The sequence below is a fragment of the Aplidium turbinatum genome, chromosome 14 (assembly GCF_918807975.1).
Source record: "Aplidium turbinatum chromosome 14, kaAplTurb1.1, whole genome shotgun sequence".
In the NCBI taxonomy this organism is placed as follows: domain Eukaryota; kingdom Metazoa; phylum Chordata; class Ascidiacea; order Aplousobranchia; family Polyclinidae; genus Aplidium; species Aplidium turbinatum.
Genome location: NC_137485.1, coordinates 15,787,242 through 15,807,191, shown reverse-complemented (window position 1 = coordinate 15,807,191; position 19,950 = coordinate 15,787,242). Strand labels below are relative to the sequence as shown.

At 37.7% G+C, this 19,950-nt stretch overlaps 2 long non-coding RNA genes across 3 annotated transcripts; both read left to right on the top strand.

Annotated features, from left to right (window-relative positions):
* The first annotated feature begins 5,775 nt into the window (after positions 1-5,775).
* LOC145782995 (uncharacterized) lies at positions 5,776-10,501 on the top strand. Of its 2 annotated transcripts, none has more exons than XR_014290890.1 (4): positions 5,776-6,900; positions 7,805-7,929; positions 9,627-9,760; positions 10,416-10,501. It is a non-coding gene; the product is annotated as an uncharacterized LOC145782995 (long non-coding RNA). The 2 variants fall into 2 exon arrangements; XR_014290891.1 differs by having other exon boundaries at positions 7,805-7,944.
* Positions 10,502-10,513: 12 nt separating this feature from the next.
* LOC145782996 (uncharacterized) lies at positions 10,514-16,127 on the top strand. The gene is made up of 2 exons (XR_014290892.1): positions 10,514-14,250; positions 14,842-16,127. It is a non-coding gene; the product is annotated as an uncharacterized LOC145782996 (long non-coding RNA).
* Positions 16,128-19,950: the final 3,823 nt, after the last annotated feature.

The following is a 19,950-nucleotide window of genomic DNA, read 5'->3' as shown; positions in this document are numbered from 1 at the left end:
GACGCAGGGCCGGTTACCGCCATTAACAGAGTGAAGTTTTCCAATAGTTGTTGAAGTGTTGTTGCCTGGAAATTATTCCATCCTCTACTGTAGGTACCGCTGAATGGAGAGCAGTTCTAACATGCGTTGTACAAGCGCACAACTCGAAAGCGGAACCAGCGCCGCGTGGTCTTGAGTCGAGCGCGTAACCACTGAGCTAATGGGGCGGACTAATTGGCAGAAATGTACGTATACGCCGCAAATTCTACGCCGTAGACTTGCGGCGTAGACTTTTTGTATACGCTAACGCTTACGGCCACATTTTTTTGAATAGTTGTCGCTTAAGGCTACGCCGTAAAGTTTTCGCGGTTTTTTTAGCGTATAGCGTCAACGCATACTTTTTAATGTCTTTTTTTCGCTACAACACGCCAATACCTTCCAGCGCTGCAGTTGAAAGAATGTTTTCAATGGGCAAAGACATATTGGAACCAAAACGCAGCAAAATGTCAGATGAACACTTTCAGATGCTTGTGTTTCTTCGTGGAAATTCAAAATAAAACTTGTTTGCTTCGAGTGGTTTATACCGTGTGAATGTTTGGCACCTAGCAAACATAATGAGTTTACGCTCGTGTATGCGCTGACGCCGCCAACGTTTTTACAAGTTACGTTGACGCATACGGCGTATGGTTTTTCGGACGTTTGCGTTTACGCTGACGGCGTCAACATTTTTTGTATGCGCGTACATCACTGCTAATTGGTAACCACTAACTGGTACCTGGCCATTGAAGTCATTGGCCCCGGTCCAGTGAGATCTCTGGGCCGAAATTATCTCAATAGCCTTGACAATACTTACACTATCTATATTGTAAAGCACTGAGAGCAACGACTCATTATAATACATACAATATTGCGCAAGAATAAAAATTCAATTCTATACGTCAATACAAATAAAATTATTACCTAGACAGCCATTTTATCTGACTCAGATCAGGTAAGGATCTGGTCAGATCCGTAGACTACCCGATCTGGTAAATATCAGGACTAGATATATTGGCGCTCTGGGTACCTTTTTCTTTACTTTTCCTTTTTGAAGAAGGAAGACATTTTTGAGATGGAATGGGAGATTTTTATAATGGAATAAAAAAAATCTCAACATGGAAGATACAAGAAACGTTTTCCATTCCATACCCTGTCTAAAAGTACTCCTAGACCCCTTTGTTAAAGCTACCGGTAGCAAACACTGCAAACACAAGTTCTTTTAGCCAAGGCCAAAGTATTCTGAAGCGTTAGATACAATAATGGTTGAGGTAGAGGAAAATATATCTCCGTGTCATGCATTAGGCTTACACAACCATGTTGTCAGCTATCTTGACATGTATCACTCATAATCACTTTTGTCCATTTGTGAGGGTTTTCGAACCACCACCATTTCTTTAATTGTAAGAGTTGACCAGTGTGCATGAACGTTTTGGTAGAAAATCTAACTCAAAATATGACAAGATGTTTGTACAAGCAACTCTTTCCAACCTTTTTACTTAGATCACACGGCATACATGCATGCAAACACATATTTTTGGGAAAAGTCTTGATGGCTAGTGTGGAAGCTACACCGGTATGGTTAGAGAAACACAATGCTCGCTGCTCTATAGTGAGTAGTCAGGTAGTGCTGACGTCAGGAAGATCGCTCCTTCTCAACTGTACATGCACATAGTACATCAATACAAGTAGTTACATCAAGTATATTAAAAAGTCCACGTCAAACATGAAAATAAAACCCACATCCAACAAGTTGCAATGATATGGTTAACAAACCAAAGAAAACTATTATGTTAAGCTGTTAATTGAGACACTCACTTTGTTCATATTTTGCAAAACTTAAGCAGTGACCAACAGCTCCTCCAAATCAGCTGTTTGGTTGTGTAACAAAAAGCCGGAGGCAATTCAATCACGACACAAGTGAACGGTCCAATGATACAGTAGTGACAATAAGTTATACAATCAAACATAGACTTTCAGGAAATTTTCGTTATGCAACATGTGGTTTGAACCATTACATAACCATGTCATACGTTAAATATATCAATATATACATAAATCTTCTCCATCTAGAATATTTTAAAATTGGAGTCATTTTGGCCTCCGGCACACAGTTATGTAACTTCGGATCTTAGTTACTCATAGACCTCTCAGAATGACCAAACATCAGCATTTAAAAAGCCAATGGATTGAAGTAGCATCACTAGATTTTTAATCAATTGTTGGAAGCAGATCCTGTTTTAATCAAAACCGTTTTACAAGTTTTAATTAGCAATAATGCATGTCAGCATGCATTTCTATGCCCTGGTTTTATAAAATGTGATGGAAGAACAAAAAACTGGAAAGGAGCAATGTAGATCATGCATAAGAATGAAACAGCAACAAATTGTTCAACAACTTTTGTACAAATTCAAATGAATAGGAATTGGTGCCATTTATTTGGTTTCGAGAAAGCTTTGAATGTTTCAGTTCTAGCCATAATTTTGCGAGGGGCATTTTATCACCAACCATTAGTTTGGAAGAAGATGAATAATGGCTGAATTGATTTTATATGGATGAATGTCATATTGCATAGGACTTTAGCTTTTCAATTAGGCTTTATCTGTTTGTCGCTAGTTTTACGACTTTAAAGGTTGAATTGGTAAGGGTACTAGTTAGCATATTCATTCACAAAACACCATTCGAGCCAACACAATCATGTTTAGACGTCGCTAAAATCACGTGATGCAAACACGAGTTAATTTGAACTATAATTATTTCACATGCATGCGTTATGGCAAAGAACGTTGCATTTGCATAACTCTATCACTTTTGTTTCAATTTGAATGACTTTACCACAAAGTTGATGCACGTTATTTGTTGTGCATGTGGGATTGACCGTGGCGCAGTATGGACGTTTATCAGCCATGTTGGTTTTAGCGTGGTCTTCGAGTTGCTTTTGTATTGCCTTCAGCAAAGTACTCGAGTTATTTTCCCATGCTTGTTTGAAAGTTGTAGTAGTGTCACAAATCCACATCCGTACAACTCTGGTTTAAAGTTGAAATTCGGCAGCCGTGGCCGAGTGGTTAGCGCGTTGGGCTCGCAGTCGAGAGCCTGCATGTTCGACTCCAGCCACCCGCACTTGCTGTTGTTTCTCTGGGCAAGAAACTTAACGATAATTGCCTCTACCTAGTGATCGATTTCGAGTAATGGGTAGTACCAAATTTAAGTCATAAGTAAAGTAGACAACCGGAAAACAGACATTGCCGTCGGCTGCAGCGTGGGTCAGGTGTATGTCGGAAGGCGTACACCGATGCATAGCGCTCAAGTCCGCTTTCCCGCAATGCAGGATAAAGATAAACAAACAAACAAACGTTACACAACCACGTCAATACAACGTTGATTGCATAAGATGCAGCGTGTGAAAATATCTTAAACTAAAGCTTCATGGAATTACTTCAATTAAACTTCTGTTTATGTCATAACAGTCTGAATAGCAGCGTTTATTTACGAGTAGGCTACCTCAGCAAAGCTAAAAAGCTTTAATGATGTCAAAAATTGAAGTTACATAATATAGTAAATTATTAATTTAATTTTGATGTTAACATGCCTTCTTAACGCAAAATAGCCCTTAAACCGCAACTTGGTAGCAAATGTGTGGTTAAATAACGTTATCGCCAAGTTCTTTGGTGCTACATATGCGCTCAAAAATAACGTTGTAGCGACAAGATTTCGTCGTGAATACCACCTTCAGACTTGTGTGGTGAAGTACCACGTTTATATCTATATGGTAACGACATGCCTTAGTGGTGTAAATCTTATTTTCAAGTAAGCCTGGCAGAGGAGCCTAGGTCAACATTCCAACGTCACAACTCTAAGATTGCTTTGTCACAACTATACCCACCATGGTTTGAACATGAAGTTTTTGCTGGTATTTGTCTCATGGCACATATGTTAGAAAATGGAGGTAGCCTAGACTTGAAAACATTATCTTACTCTCAGATTTGGCAGCTCTTGTCGTTCGTTTGAAATAAAGTCCATACGGAGGATCACCAAATTTGAAAAGAGGACACTCTTGCTGACTATCAGCTCTAGGCTAGACACACACTAGAATAATGAGCATATTGGTTTTGATTTACCATTTCTGTATAATGTATCAAATACCTCAGCCGTTATAAAGCTAATTTGCGCTTGGTACAAATGGCATGTTGTAACCAAAAGTATCTTCTGGACCACGTCTTAACTTCACAGTCAAAAATTAGCACTTTTAAGAATAAAAAGTAGAAACGTATGTTTTTACACTGAATTTGGTTTGAGAGCTGTAGCCTACTTGTGTGCGTTTGTTTTTCGTTGATCTTTTTCTAAACATCTGGAAACTGCCACAAAGGGTAGTTACAATCAGACACATTTTTGAAGGAGATGGCAGAGAAGGACCATCAGAAGAGAAGTTAGGCCTAAGGCTTAGCTGTTGTAAACCTATAATCTTACGACAAAAAAGACGAGGAATAGGTACGGTTAAAGATATTTCATTACAACCACTCTTTGAAGCATCAGGCTGTTTCTGCTGAATGATAAGGATGACACAAAAGATGGGCTGTTACACCCTTACCTGCCACATATTTAGCTACGGTTGGAACGAGGGACTAGAGTGTTTTTTTTGTCTTCTCACCATAGAAGAACGTATAAAAGAAGGATGATGATAGGTGGCGGTTTTGATGTCTTCTTGTTCTTTGACATTGTTACTCATGCGGCTTGCAACAGCCTCTCGCAGCATTAATGTCGATAGCAGCCTATCTATCATAATTATCCTAATTGCATTATAGGCTACGCTTGTCTTTCAAATTAAACACATTCTCGAATGGAAGTCTCACAACCAGTATGGATGTTACAATATGTTTAAAGAAGCCTGCTGAAAGAGAAGAATTCGTGCAATCACGAAGCTAATACAATTTATGCGTCTGAAGCGAATACTTGGTAACATGCTCCTTTTGCTTACATGCACTTTTTCTCTGATAAAGTATTTTTGCTTTTCTTTTTGCAAAATATTTTGTACAGCTCTAAAGATAAGAAAGTAATTCAACATTCTAAAGTAATTGCATTGCTTAGCCTACTCAACTATGTAGGCTACTTGTAAGTTAACTATTAAACTAACCTACATTCAGTGTTAACAGGTGAATAGGGTAAATGTGCCTTGCGTACTTTAGAGAAAGGTGGAGATATTTTGGAATGATTTTTGAGATTGTCTTGCAATGCAACACTACGTACACAAGGTTATACAAAACGTTGTCAAGAAATAGTGTTGAAATCTTTCTACCGACATGTTCAATTTTAAACCAAACCTTGTTACTCCAACCTTTATAGAAACATAATTTAATTGCATGATTTCGGTCAACTACTCAGTGTGCGTCCTAAATGAAAAGACAGTAAATAGGGCAACAAAATACGCAAACAGCGACCAAAACAAAACCCGTCAACATGATTGGGGACAAACCCCCAAATTTTCAACCACACTATTTTCATTTTTGGTACCTCAACATTTTTATTATTTATTATTTCGTTAAGAATTTTGCGTTATTGAAGTTCCTTTGTCCCCAACCCAAATTTTCATTCAGATTCTTAAGGTAGAGAAATAGAAAAGTGTTCATTGAGGCATACCTTCCAGAAACTATGGCTCACAAGATTTTTCTTCGTCATAAAACGTGAGTCAAGCAGTAAAACGTATATGGCCTGCAGGCAACTAGGCAAGCGTTCGTTCACAAGATTGTTTGAAGTCGGTGGCCATTTTGTATTGCTTTTTTTAATTAAGGGTTGTTTGCAGCTAGTCTGCAGTAGTTACGCAGCCCAGTCCTTCCACAGATCGCATAAATGCCATAAAGAAACTACTTTTCATGCAATAGCGTGCCATATGCCTTTTTGAATTATAACAACCAGACACAACATGAATTAGCGTGAACATAATTTTGTAACATGAGTTACTTTTCAATGTAGGTCTAGCGAATGTAATAGGCAACTTTAAGTAAAAAAAACTTCTCAATTGACGTAGTGGGGTCAAGACGGCATTAATTAAGAAGTTCTGACATTTTCATCAATTTACATGCTTGCGGTACTAAATAACATCATTTGACACCTAGCAATGATTTCGTGTTTTGTTAATTGTCTTGATACTGTGAGTAGTGAGTGAAATCGGTGTAATAAAGTTAATTTGGAAGACGTAAATAGAAGGACGACAATTACGCCACATTACGCCACTGTTACTCAAAATAAACAACCGTTTGGAAACATCAGTTGCTAGAACACATATTTAACTACAAGAACAATTTTCACTTCATATAAATTTGCACCTTTGTTGGTGTATTTATAAATTTAGTCCAAAGATAAAACACGTCCTTTCTGATCCCGGCATAGCAAATCAAATAAACTGTGCAGTTAGACGAAAAGAATGTTATTTGCACATAAACAGGTGAACTATCTGGCATCATGAATTGGTTGACAAGTGTTGATTTCCTTCAACATTAATTTGTAAAGAGATGCACACATCAAAGAGATAGTTTGATGTGAGTTTGTCCTCCTGTTAGTTGATACAGTGATTAAATGGTGTTGCCATTTTATTTGTAATGACTAAGGTGGAACCAGTGAGGCAAACTAATTGATAAATCAACTTATTTTTTCTTAATTGTTTTTTCAATGTATTTAGGTCACAATTGCTTATTTTCAGACTTGTGTTATCAATTTTTGTTCATAGTAATAATTAGACCATTGGTTGATAATGGAATTGCCACTCAAATCTTCATGCGATATAGCGGCACAACTCTTTATAAATCAGATGCATTCCGATAGCGTCGCTTGGAAGGAAAAAATCTCTTTTTATCTTTCTGTTGGAATCGCCAAGAATGTTCTAGCCTGAAGGTAAACTTTCTTGAAAACATATTTACTGCAGTTGTGACGAATGAAGGAGGGTGTTCCCTTGGTTGTTTACAAAAATTGCAAAGTTTTTGGTCCGAAAAAATTGTATGCATCATAGATTAGACAATCTCCTTTTCTGTTCTCCTTCAGTCGTGCAGAGACATCACCTGATATGAGTTATTGATACAGACAAAGCAAATCAGACAAATATGTTTTACCAATCACAGCCTTTTCTCCTGTTTTTGCTCAAACCTAGAACTGCCAGTATATTTTCTTGTAAAAACATAACTAAGAGGCTTTAACTCAACCGGCTCTCTTCTTTCAATAAAAAAAAACCTTGCAAGGGCTACAACGGCGATTGCTTTCTTTCAACAGCTGCTTAGCAAAACGATTACTCGATGTGTACAGTATTATATTGTGGCGATAAGTCAATAGAAGTTGGTGTACTGATCAAAACTAACGTGAGTTTAAAACAATAAACAGGAAATGAAACCCAAACCCACAATTACCAAGCAAAATTACTTTTTTCTCAAAAATGTTATCTATGTCTGCACATGTAGCCTATGCATGCATGCAGCAAAACAAGCAATGGGTGTTGTTAGCGTGCCAATACAATCACGTGGAAATCTTCCAAACAAGCTTCAGCAACTTTAAATATTGTAAATTTTAAAATTCAAGGTCGAAGCATTTAGAAAAATATTTTCGGCAAGCTACATTTTCAAAATTTAAATATTTTCAACGATTTCTTTTTCATGCTTTTATTTTTCACATTGAAACATGTGAAACATTGCTAGATTTAATCCTTCGCAATGTAAATTTAGTCAATGTTGCAAAGGACATTGTTTTGTTTGTTAGAACACACTAGAGTTGTATTTATTTTCTGTCATAACTTTATGCATGTTCTTAGAAATTGCTCCTATCTGGAATAAAGCCCACACAAGGCAACCTCCAGTGACAGGCCATGACATCGGCAAGATTTTGAATGATTGAAGGCTGACTTTGTCACTGGACTGGACTACCTCGATGACACAGGTGCTGATATTAATTGTAAGTCTATAGAGGAGTGATTGATCAGCATAAGCATGAACATTATGAGCCTACCATTTTAGTTTTGCTGCAATTATACGTACAAAGCAACAAGCCGAACTGTGTATTTTGTTTTCAGTAGCCTATCATAAGCCTCCAGTGAATAAAAATGAGTGACCTACTGATCATATTGTAGAAAGAATAAAATGATTTGTAAGTCTTTGTTTAAGTGGCTGCCCTAAAATGCAATTTGGTCTTGTTTTCATAAGCTTGGTTTTTGCTAAGTTACTGAGCCTCATTATGAAGAGTCGGCCGTTTCCAATCCAGTGTAAGGTTAGGATCCTACAGAAGCATGCTAATGCAGAACAAACATATCATCAATAAAAGTTTCATTCATAAGCAGCAAACGAAATACTGGGTAATAGCAGTACTGGAAGATACTACTGTCCTAATCTGGGCTTCTATCACATTATCTGAACGTTGAAAAATCCTCATTTCTATTTAACAATTAACTGACTCAACTTTCGTGCACGGGCACAGTTCTAGTCATTGTTGCCTGCAGAGGTATAGGCCTAACAATTTTTCACCATCTGATTTCATTGACAAGGGATGTTTTTGAACATATTTTTTTCATAGACGAAGACAAAGATGTGAATCATCTTTGTTTTTCAGGAAAAATTAATGTCACAAAAGTAAAGGATTTGTTTCACTTTTTTCTGTACAAGTAGCAAGCTGAACATAATGTTGTTCCTTAGTCTGGATTCAGCTTACCTTGTCTGAAGACGATTTTTCAAACATTCAAGACATAATTCAAAAAGTTAAAACACTGTCTAAAAGATAAACGTCTCCAACTTATTTATTGCTTTTAGACAAATTTCTTGAGTTTTTGCTGTCCAATCTTCAAGACCTGAAGTCATTTTCTTACACGTGTAGTAGGAAATTAGTCCCAAGTAGGCTACTGTAAGTTACTTTTGTAATAAATGTCGAGAGTCCATGCCTAACAAAGTTTATAATTGAGTTTTGATGAGCCTCTTTCGGACAACTAATCGCGGTCAGCTGAATACATCCAAGGATTACACATAACCAAAAGTGTTAAAATGAAACGTTGAAAGTTTGCTATCTCTGCTACTTCATGAAAACTGAGAATCAAAAAACAGCAAAGGCAAAAACACTTAGAAATGAAGAAGGTGTGACAAGCCAGCAATGAATGGATGAAATGCATTTTTTTTTCACTTTGAAATGTATTGCCTATGTAGGCAGTAGCGTTAACAGGGAGTCCAGGAAGTTATTTTGGACTCGGGTAGGGAGATAATTTTAGGCGTCCGAAGCCTTTTAAAGGGGTCTGGAAACTTAAAGAAACCACCACGTATTCTTTAAATACAGTGAATTTTTATTATAAATATCGTGATTTGAGGTCTATGGTTTTCATTGGTACCTGGCACATAGCCCTGTACGTAGGCTATAGCCGCTATGCAATCGATTTTGACTAAATACAGGATTTTTTGGTGGGCCACTTGGTTCACTTGTACTTTGTCTTGTAATTGGACCACGTACCTAAAAAGTTAGAATACTTCAAAGTACACTGCAATAAACATTTCCTTTAAGTTTGTGTGTAGAGTGTTAGTGTAATGCTAACATTGTATAATACGTACAGCAGTGTGAAGTAGGCTACGCTGTTATATTAACACGCTGTATTTTTACAGGCAGTCACTGAATTGATGTCTTGGCAGGCTACTCTAAGAAACGCAATATGGCTTCTCTTTCTTTCTGGACTATTTGGATGATAGACGAAAGTGTTTGCTGTTAATAAAGCGGACGGTGTCAATAAAGCGGAGAGGTAACGATAAAAGATTTTTAGCTGGATTTGGTAGATCAACCAATTTAGTATACTTAGACTGCTTTTATCGTTTTTTTTTTTTTTTTTAGCGGCAAATGCACTGCCAAGTAAATATTTTCTTGAAATTAATATTGTTCGTTTTGTTCTGGTGGGTCGTCAAACCACTCGCCATGCGGCACCTCAGCAAGTGCTTCAACTCAGCAAGTACATTTCAGCTACTGCCAAGTCAGCAAATGAGACTTACTCAACTCGGACTTGCTAGGTCATTGCTTGTTAAACTGATTTTGCTGACTTGTAACATTGCAAGTTTTGGCTTGCTCAGTTATTACTTGCTCAGTTTCATCATTTGTCAACTTCAGCCACTTGCTAAAGTTTTGCTAGCTCAGTTGTCACTTGCTCAACTGCTGTATGCTCAGTTCACAACTGCTGAGTTGTAGTAGACTCTTCTAGTGTGCTATTCCAACGTACGATTATATGGTAAGTAAACATGTTGCACACTTCAAGCTTTTTCATCAAATTTATTGACCGGTTTTAGTAAAAGTCTTGTGCTTTGCAAACTATTATTTGTAGTTTTGACCATTATTTGGTCATATTTGAGAGACTTCATTACTATATATGACAGATAATAGTCTTAAAACAATTATCCTATATTCAGGTATAAGCCTGGTGATTTAGGACATAAAATTATGGACAGGAAGGCAAGGAATATAATCGTTGTTTCAACCGTCAAGTATGTCACTGTAGTCCAGTCAATCCGGCTCAAAATAGGGCTTGACCCACCACTAATTGCAAATGTTTTGACCCATACATTTTCTGAAAGCTTACATCATACAGAATAACATACTAAAAATCTGCTGCAAAAAATTTAGTGGAACATCCCTTTTTGGGGGTAAAAACAAAATGGCCGCCATGTGTCCCAAAAATCTTCATTTTAACGTATCTTTTCGCCTAATTCATGTAATTTAGTTTTGTAAAAGAGCTCGTTCTATATTTCTGGTACAAGAAATTTATAAACAGACACTGGAAAGTTGAAAAATGAGATAAAAATTTGTCTTAATAAAATTTTATAACAAAATTTAAAAATAAAATAGCCACCATGAGTCTCAAAAATCTTTGTTTTTCCTTATCGTTTAACCTAATTCGCACAATTTAATTCTGTAAAAGACCTAATTTTATCAAACAATTAATAGTTCAAACCAAGGCATCATCATCAGAGTCAATGTCTTCCATTAGGCCTAATGACGAATTTGAACATGACCCATGACATTCACCACATGCAACTGTATATTCTAAACCAGATTTTCGGCATGTGCATCGAAGTGTAGAACAGCCGGTCTTGCAGTTGCAGACAATCATTTCCAGGAACTGAGATGGAGCTGGAGGTTTGTCTGTCATCACAGGCACCAGACTGCCTTCACTAAAACGCCAACCCCACTGTTCCGGTGGAACATCTGTCTCATGACCCAGCCACACCTGCACTTGATGATATACCCTGAGACTGTGAAACCTCGCTGCTGATGACGTGGGAGGAAGAGAACATGGGTCTACTGCAGTCGTACTTCTTGCTGTCTTTCCACAGAAAATTTGATATCTTAGATGTGCTCAACGGCAAGATTATCATCTTGCCTTCCATTGTACATGGCAATTAGAGCCGACTTCCCTGCTTTTACAACATCATTTGCATTTGCAGAGAATGACATAAAAGTTACTGCAGCTGTTCTGAAGTTTTCATCAGTTCTTAGTTTTGTAACAGCTTTCTGTTTGCCTATTCCAAATACCCTTGAAGTGGTATCACATCCCAAACAGTGCATGGGCAAAGAGAAGATTATTTGACACAGTGTCTCCAAGAAGTTTTCTGGTGACTGAAATGTTCCAGCACTTTGATGGTTTTTTAGTGTCCTTTTTAGATGCTGTTTGCAACCAGATGTTGTGTGTGGTATTACTCTTCTTGTAATGTATGAGCAAAATCAGAATGTCAATATCACTTGCTAAAACTACAGTGTCTTGTTGCTGTGCAGATGACATCGCGGTTTCTACTATCAGGACATCTGCATCTCCTCTGGCATGGTGGACAACACATCCTGCTCTTTCGAGTCTGTCCCCCATCATATGGATTAGTCGCTGTTTATTTTTATGATTAGCAAGAAAGTCTTCCTTTTTGGTTTGGAGCTTCATTGTTGGATCGAAGATTACTTCAGCCCCAATCCTACCAACAGTTCTTCGAAAGTGAGCACCATCTTTTGTGGAAGGCGAATCTGTGTAACCATCAAACACAACAATACAGGCTCCATATTTGGACATCACATAATCAGTGTACATCTGCATGATTTCATCCCATGCAGCTCCTTTTGTCCAAGGAAGTTTATGGAGCAGGGCACCTCCATCTAGTACATGCTGGACTAAGGGCTTAGATGGTTTTGGAGCAGACTCAATTGATGAAGACCACAAGAAGTCAGCAAAGGAGACCTTGTTGGCTGGTCTAATGATGGACTTTGATTCAAACAAGGCTGATGGAAAGGGACAAAGTTCATACTGGAATACATCTGGTAGCTGATTCGTAGTTGTGCCAGCACAGACAAAACGTTGAAATAGGAGGATGGGATCAACACTCACTTCCCTGTCCTTGATTTTGACCGATTCTTTTGCACCCATGGTGATGGCTTGGTGTTTCTTTCTGAAGGAATGCTCAGTCACCTTTACTCCAGGCATTAGTGCAAAGATTTTCATACCTACATCCCATGCTGAGTCACAGTTGACACTGCCATGAGCTGCAATGCCTGTCACTATGCTTCTCAGGCTTGGTGGGCCAATGGGCCATCCTTTCGAAATGGATTTCTCACGTCAAATACTGAATTACAGTAGATCTTGAAGATCTTTCATATCTCTGCTCATCCTTGCTGGGCTACTCTCTTTGTGTTGCTCACTGGTGAGAAATTTCACCCCTGTGAACTCTTGCATGGTTTCATTTACTTGAGCGCATGCTGGTGCAGATAGAACCCAGATGAGTCGTTGTGTCTCTGTCAATCCACGCCCCCTTGTAAATCCACCCCTTGACTTCAGGTTCCTCATTAGACATTGTTCGATTGTCAGGTCAGTCCAGAGACCAGCCCAGCATCTGTCTGTGCGACAAACAACGTGATGTCCTTCCATGAAGTGCTTGTGGACAAGAGGCATCTCACTCTGAAGTTTGGACATCTTGGCTAGGTACAAGTGGATACTTTTCACATAGTGATTGTGGCCTGATGCTGCCAAGTACGGAAGCATTTCATACATGGACTGCAGATGCAATGGCCATAAGCCTAGTCGCTCTGCTTTAATGAATCTGCACAGGATTGTGACCATCGAAATGTATTGTAGCCAAAGTCGTGCTGTTCTAAATTCTTTTAGGGTGTCTATAGTTTTCTGTACTTTCTGTTCTAAGCACTGAAGCACTTCATTCTGATCTAAATCTGATGGAGACACTGCGCCTAATAGTAGTCGTTTCATTAGATGCCTCAACTGAAGAATCAAGTGGTTGTCCTGTTCGTGGTCATTTGAAAAGCATCCATCAGATTCAGGAATATGAGACAAGTTGATATCTAATGCTGACGAGGTTAACAGTGCATTAAGGGCTGCATCCACCAAAAAATGTCCTCTGACTGCGCGACTCACTGCTTTTCCGGACAGCATGTGGACCACTGAACTAGGTGCATAAACTATTTCCAAGAGTTGTTGAAGTCCAGTTCCGTTCATCAAATGTCCAATGCTGCCTAGGTAGCTCATCTTGGTGTGAAATCCTCCGAGTCTTATCACAGATGGTTGAAGATCTGGCTGACTTTCAACCATGCTAAATGCCTTTAGCCACAATGGTTGATCAAGTGTGATGACAGGACACACTTTGTATGGTTGCATGAGACGAAATGAATTTCATGAGAGATCACTGGAGTCCATGGCAATCATGGGCAGGAACAAGACGGAAGTTTTGTCTTGATGTTCTCCTTGGTGGATAAGTTGCATGAAGCCAGACCATTGAGGACGTGGTACCTTAACCCTTTGATCGCCAGCACTCATATATGAGGGCAAAACTAAACACGCAAAATCTTCAAAACCACTTTTCCGATTATGGTGGTTAAATTAAAGATTTTTGGGACTTGTGGAGGCCATTTTATTTTTTAATTGTTGTAAATTTTAAAAAGACACGTTTTTGTCTCATATTGCAACTTTCCAGTGTCTGTTTTTGGATTCCTGTATAGAATCAGCTCTTTTGCAGACCTAAATTATATGAATTAGGTGAAAAAATATGGAAAAATGAAGATTTTTAGGACACATGACGGCCATTTTGTTTTTACCCCTAAAAAGAGGGTTCCACTAAATTTTTCGTGGCAGATTTTTAGTATGTTATTCTGTATGATGTAAGCTCTCAGAAAATGTATGGGTCGAAACATTTGCAATTAGTGGTGGGTCAAACCCTATTTTGACTGGACTACTGGGGTTCTTGCCAAAAGAACCAGGTACCCTGATAGGTATAGAACCTACTTTTTGAGCACTTTTGGTGTAAAAACCTCAATTGTTATTATCAATTTGTTTGATGCATTTCCATTTTTGGTCCTAACCAGTGCATTTGTGCTAATCGTGATTTATACACTCCCATCTCTATGCTGTGTCATTTTTCTCGATAACTTTCTAGGTTATGATATAGAGATGGATTTTAATAGCTTTTTTGAATTTGTTCAATAAAAAGTTAGATTTATCTTTTCTCTGATTAACTTCAACTTTATGTACATGATAAATACAGCAGGCTACTGTAGGTTATGTGGTTTTCTCACCTGCATCAGTTCACAATGTCCATGTAGGCTACAAAAGGATGAGTGCTGCTCGCCTGCTAATTTCATTGATTTCAACACTTCTTACATTTGTTTCAGCAATTTTTTTTCTTCTAGTTTGGATTTTTTTCTAAGAAAAATATAGCCCACATTTCCTGTTGTAAGTTCGTTTGCTTTAAATGACATGCTTAACATAAGTTTTTTAAGAATACTAATCGCTCTATAGAATTAGTGCACAAATAAGGCATCGTAAACAAAAGTTTTATCAATGTATTTCAGGAATTAGAGTTCCTATCCAATCAAGAAATGGTACTGCTAGCACACTGCACAGCACACGTAAATTCTCTTATTTCTTCGCGTCTTCCAAAAGTTCCAAGCTATAGCCTACATTTGCTTAAAAAAACAAATATTAGTGAATTATCGTGAACTAACATACCCACCATTCTTGTGTCTTGAAACAATTTGATTGCGTTAAAATTACTACAATATTGTACAGATGGTGTGCTTGCTTTAATCGTTTCGCACAAGACCGAAGCTAAAGCAGTGCACTAGAAACGACATTTAGACCGATATGGCTCAGTCGATTGTGTCGCGGAAATGTTTGGCCATTTTGTAGCTACAAGCGCTTGTCCAAAACACGGCATATTTGTTTACTTTTGTCTAAGTTTTAAAGTTTACAATGTTGTAGACTTCTAAACTTGTAAGAAGCTTTCACAGTTTCCTTCCCATTCACTTTATCAGAATATCATAAACTTTAATTGAGATTTAACTAAGTTATTTTCAATTAGTTTTTACTTGTTACACCTGTTTCAAACTAACAGTTCATCTTATAATCTTAAAGCAGTAGCCTACAGCAGTTTAGTCGTCTTTGTGAATAATCGTGTGAATAAAAAAGTCAAAAAATGTTACTGAATTTGCTTTTTAGATGTTTGCTACTATTGGATTTCAAAGATTTAAAAAGCTGAATTTCACCAGAGGCTAATCGTCAGAAACAAACCGCATGTTTCCTCAAATAATTCTTTTGTGGAAATTTGCTGTTGATGCGTCAGTTGCTGATTAGCCTACTGTATGTCGTATTGTCTTATCCCAGCCAACACAGCAAGTCAGTCCTTTCTTACACCAATCGATATAAAAAATGACTGATTTCAGCCATGCTGATTTCATGGCTGCTGTAGATATATCCTCGTGGTGATGTCACGTTAGCGAGATCACGATCGCTTTTACCGCATTTATGGCACATTTGCTTTGGTGATATTATTTAGATTGTAGCCTACATATTTATCCATAAATTCATGAAAGCTTTGTATTCTTGAAATACAGTATTGCTTTTTTAATTCTTCAAGCAGGCATAGCTCAGTGCTTTCCCAAAGCACGGTTATGGTCATGGCTTTATTACAATACGTTTCAAATCCATTAGACATCATAGTCATTCAGCTATCGCCAAGGTTTTGTGACCAGTTGGCTAGCTAGGACACGAAATAGAAACTTATTTCTGCTTGCATCAGTTGTTCAATTAGCAGATGTTTTTGTTTTCTCTGAGTAAATCATGTAAAGTTTGTCAGCTATATGCTTTGCTATGTTTAAAACGCTTGACATTCAAGTTACAAGGGTGCCATAAAAAAAGATTGAATAATTTCGCCTAAGTCATGTACTGTATAGCGCAGCTGATGACAATCAGGTGCAAAAAATTAATGGCCTGTCAGCCATGTAGGTCCTTTGCTTTTGTAATTCGGAAAGCAGCGCCCATCTTCAATCTCAAAGTAATAGAGTAGGCTACCTCAGGTAAGAAAATAGAAACCACACACATTTAGCGTAAGGCATTCGTACTGATTGCTGGTATTCAATAAACGCTATCTGAAGTTTTTTCCATACAATTGTAATCTTAATTCACAAGGCGATTCTTGAAATTTGGTATTAAGATTCGGCATTAAAGCTGCATCCAGTGAGACAGTAAGCATTAAATCCGTATCCCGAAGCAAACAGTGTGATGAGCGATACTTGTTGGTAGTTGGTACGTATACTTTTGCTTTAAAATCTTGAAATAAAAACGACATTGGTGGTCAACGAAGCTTATCAGAAGACATTTCATTCTGCTCAAACTACTGCTAAAGTTTCGTATTAATTTGAGTGAAGCATTAGCCTAATGTTCATACCATGCATTGACGCTATGGCATAGAGAGTCAGTGTACAATAAAAAGACGACAACAGTGCTTGTACGATTTTTATGGTTTGTTCCTCGTTGGATACAAGGATTATTAACAGTGAGACAATAAAATGTTAATCTAATTCGCACGGTCGTAAACACTTTATGTTAAAAAGGCAGGGTTCCCAAATACAACTGAACTTGCATTGTTAGAAAATTCACTAAATATTTCGACAAACGAAATGCAATGTGATAGTCAAAACATATGTACAAAATAGGCTAATACTAAATTCAATAGCAGAAGGTATCTTTTGCACGAAGTAGCTAACCTAAATTGCTTTTTTTGTTGTATCTAGGCCTCTGGTACGAGGTTCAAGATTTAGACCAAGCAAGCGGTAAAGCAATTGTTAAGAGTTTGACCAATATTACAAAGTCTCGTGCTCTTCAGTGGTGTCGAACCGACGTCCTTGCAAGTTGCAAACGCTCACCACTCGGCAACTCAAAGAGAGTGCCTCTTAAATTAGCCGGAAACCAATGTCTGTGCGTAGCAGCACAATTAACACAGGCAGACATGCCACAGAAGCAAATGCTAGCCTACACAATTAAGTACAATGATAAAAAAGTAATACTGAAAAATGCAATAACCCTTCCAGTAATTTAAATGGTATGATATTTTGCTATGGTGCTGTTTTACTTCGATCTGCTGACTTTATGAACGAAGAAACTTCAAGATCAGGCCGCGCTGGTTCGACTCTCGGGGTTTGTGCTTGAGCAACGTATTCCAAGGACTGCTCACCATTCAGCTACATTTTGTAGATTAAATAATTCACAGACAACCCATCAAATACAAGCAAAAACTTCACTCTGTCAATCTTGGCGACCGGGCCTGCGTCAGTGGTTCAAAGCCTCTACAAGTATGTAAAACTACCAGAATTAGCAGCTTTCTCAGTTCGAAGAGAAAGATTCAGTCAATCAAATCATTTTTAAGTTGTAGCCCATGTGGAAGTCATATTTCAAAAACTTCATTTTTTTTGCTGACCACCACCAAACAAATACAGTAGGCTACATAGAGCTTCGGTAGAGAGTTTGTCTTGTTGAACCATAGGCATACGAAGCGGAGCAACGTGATCAAGTGTAACATACTCAAGTTTAGTATTATATTTACAGAAACACAAAACTACGCAACAAATTAAATATCGAACGTTTTCGACATCACAAGATGTCCTCTTCAAAAATAACATATATACAATTTAACTACATCTGAATAAAATACAATGGTTATTGTAACTATAAACAGGAAAAAATAAAAACTGCACAGAACTTCTGACTAGCTCAAACTCAACGATATAGGCTCTGCGAGAAGCAAAGGTAACTGCATCAAAAGGTGTTGAACAGATCACATGATATGGTAGAAAGGCAAGGTGCGAAAAAACTAATTAATTAACTCACAATTAGTTTTTTAGGAGTAGACACAGCCACTACTCCAAGTTAATAAAGTTTTGTCTGATATTTTAAAGATAACACCTCCCTCCCATCTTCAAAGCTCCTGGGAGCACTAACCTAATCCAAGCAATTTTTTAATGACTACTCTGAAGAAGAGCATGTCAGACAAAAATTTGATTGACTTTTCTTTTGTTTGCTTATGTTGACTCCAGTTTCGATAATTAGTGAAGTTTGCTGTTTGATGCCCCTTTTGAAAACGTTGTTTTTTTGACATTTCAGTGAAATATACACATGGGAAAAAGTAAAATCGATGTATCGGTCCAGGAGTTACTCCCGTTTGGTCGTCTAATAATCAACGGTGTTTCCAATTAGAGTTTGACAATCTATAAAAACCACAATTTTTTGCAACAAACGGTCAGCTTAACAACGATTCTCAATGAACATTTCCTATAAAAAATGCTTTCCATTAAAAATGGTAAAAAACTTCACAGAAATATAAAAACGTTAAACTGTTTGATTTTTAATTTACGTAAAGCATCGACTGGGTGCCATGATTGCCCATCGCTTGCACCCAGAATTACACGATTCTTTTCTTTAGGCAGTCTCTGAAATTCGAAAGTATCTTCGTTTCGGATTATCTTATTTCAAACTTGATTTTAACATGACGGGGTAAATATTATAACTTTGAAACTTATGTTATTAAAAATAAAACACCGATGATATTGTTGTTTGGGACAAGGAGCAAACAATATATTCACTATAACACCATCCATCTGTGGACAATTCAAAAGGAAAAGATAAAATCATGGCCTGAATTGAATGTAATCTCTCACCGCTCCGATAGCTCAGTTGATTAGCGCTTGACTTCGTGGACGAAGAAGGTTCAAGATCAAGTGGCGCTGGTTCGACTCTCGGTGTGTGCGCTTGATCAACGTACTCTAAGAACTGCTCTCCACTCAAAGGCATTTTCCCGGCAACAATCGAAAACCTCACTCTGTCAATCTCGGTAACCGGCCCACATTTCTTTGAACTATAACCAGGAATGTTTAGGATTGCAAAGTTTTGTGCTTATATAAAAAAAAAGAAAGAAGAGAATGAACAAATAATACAATACTTTAAAGAAAAAACATTGTTTCCCCAACTAGTTAACATTTAAATTAACCTATTAATGCAACAAAAATACTATTAAAGCTGTAAAAAACTGCTCAATACCAAGCAATACGAATTAGATCAAATAGTTACCATTCACTAAAAACCTTAAAAGGCTGTTTCACCCTTATTAAGGTCATCAGAAGGTTAAAAAAAACATGCAAAAATCATAAATCGATAATACTTAAGGTAAGATGACTAATAAAACTTTTCTGTTTTTGTGAACCAACCCAGCAAACTGTCCACTTGAAGCGGTTGTCTGTCTCGTATTGATTGATTGATTGATTGAATCTTTATCCTTGGACTGGGAAAGCTTCTTGCAGAGCTTAATCCTGGCAGTTTCGTATACTTGTAGAGGCTTTGAATCACTGACGCAGGCCCGGTCACCGAGATTGACAAAGTGAAGTTTCCGATTGTTGAAGTCTTGTTGCCGGGGAACTATTCCATCCATTAGATGCCGCTGAATGGAGAGCAGTCCTTAACGTGCGTTGCTCAAGCGCACACCCCGAGAGTCGAACCAGCGCCGCTTGATCTTGAAGCTTCTTCGTTCCAGAAGTCACGCGCTAACCAATTGAGCTATCGGTATTATTACTATAAGCCTTGTTACTCAATGTAACAAACAGTGCACCAGCCTCATTTTTTAATCATAGATC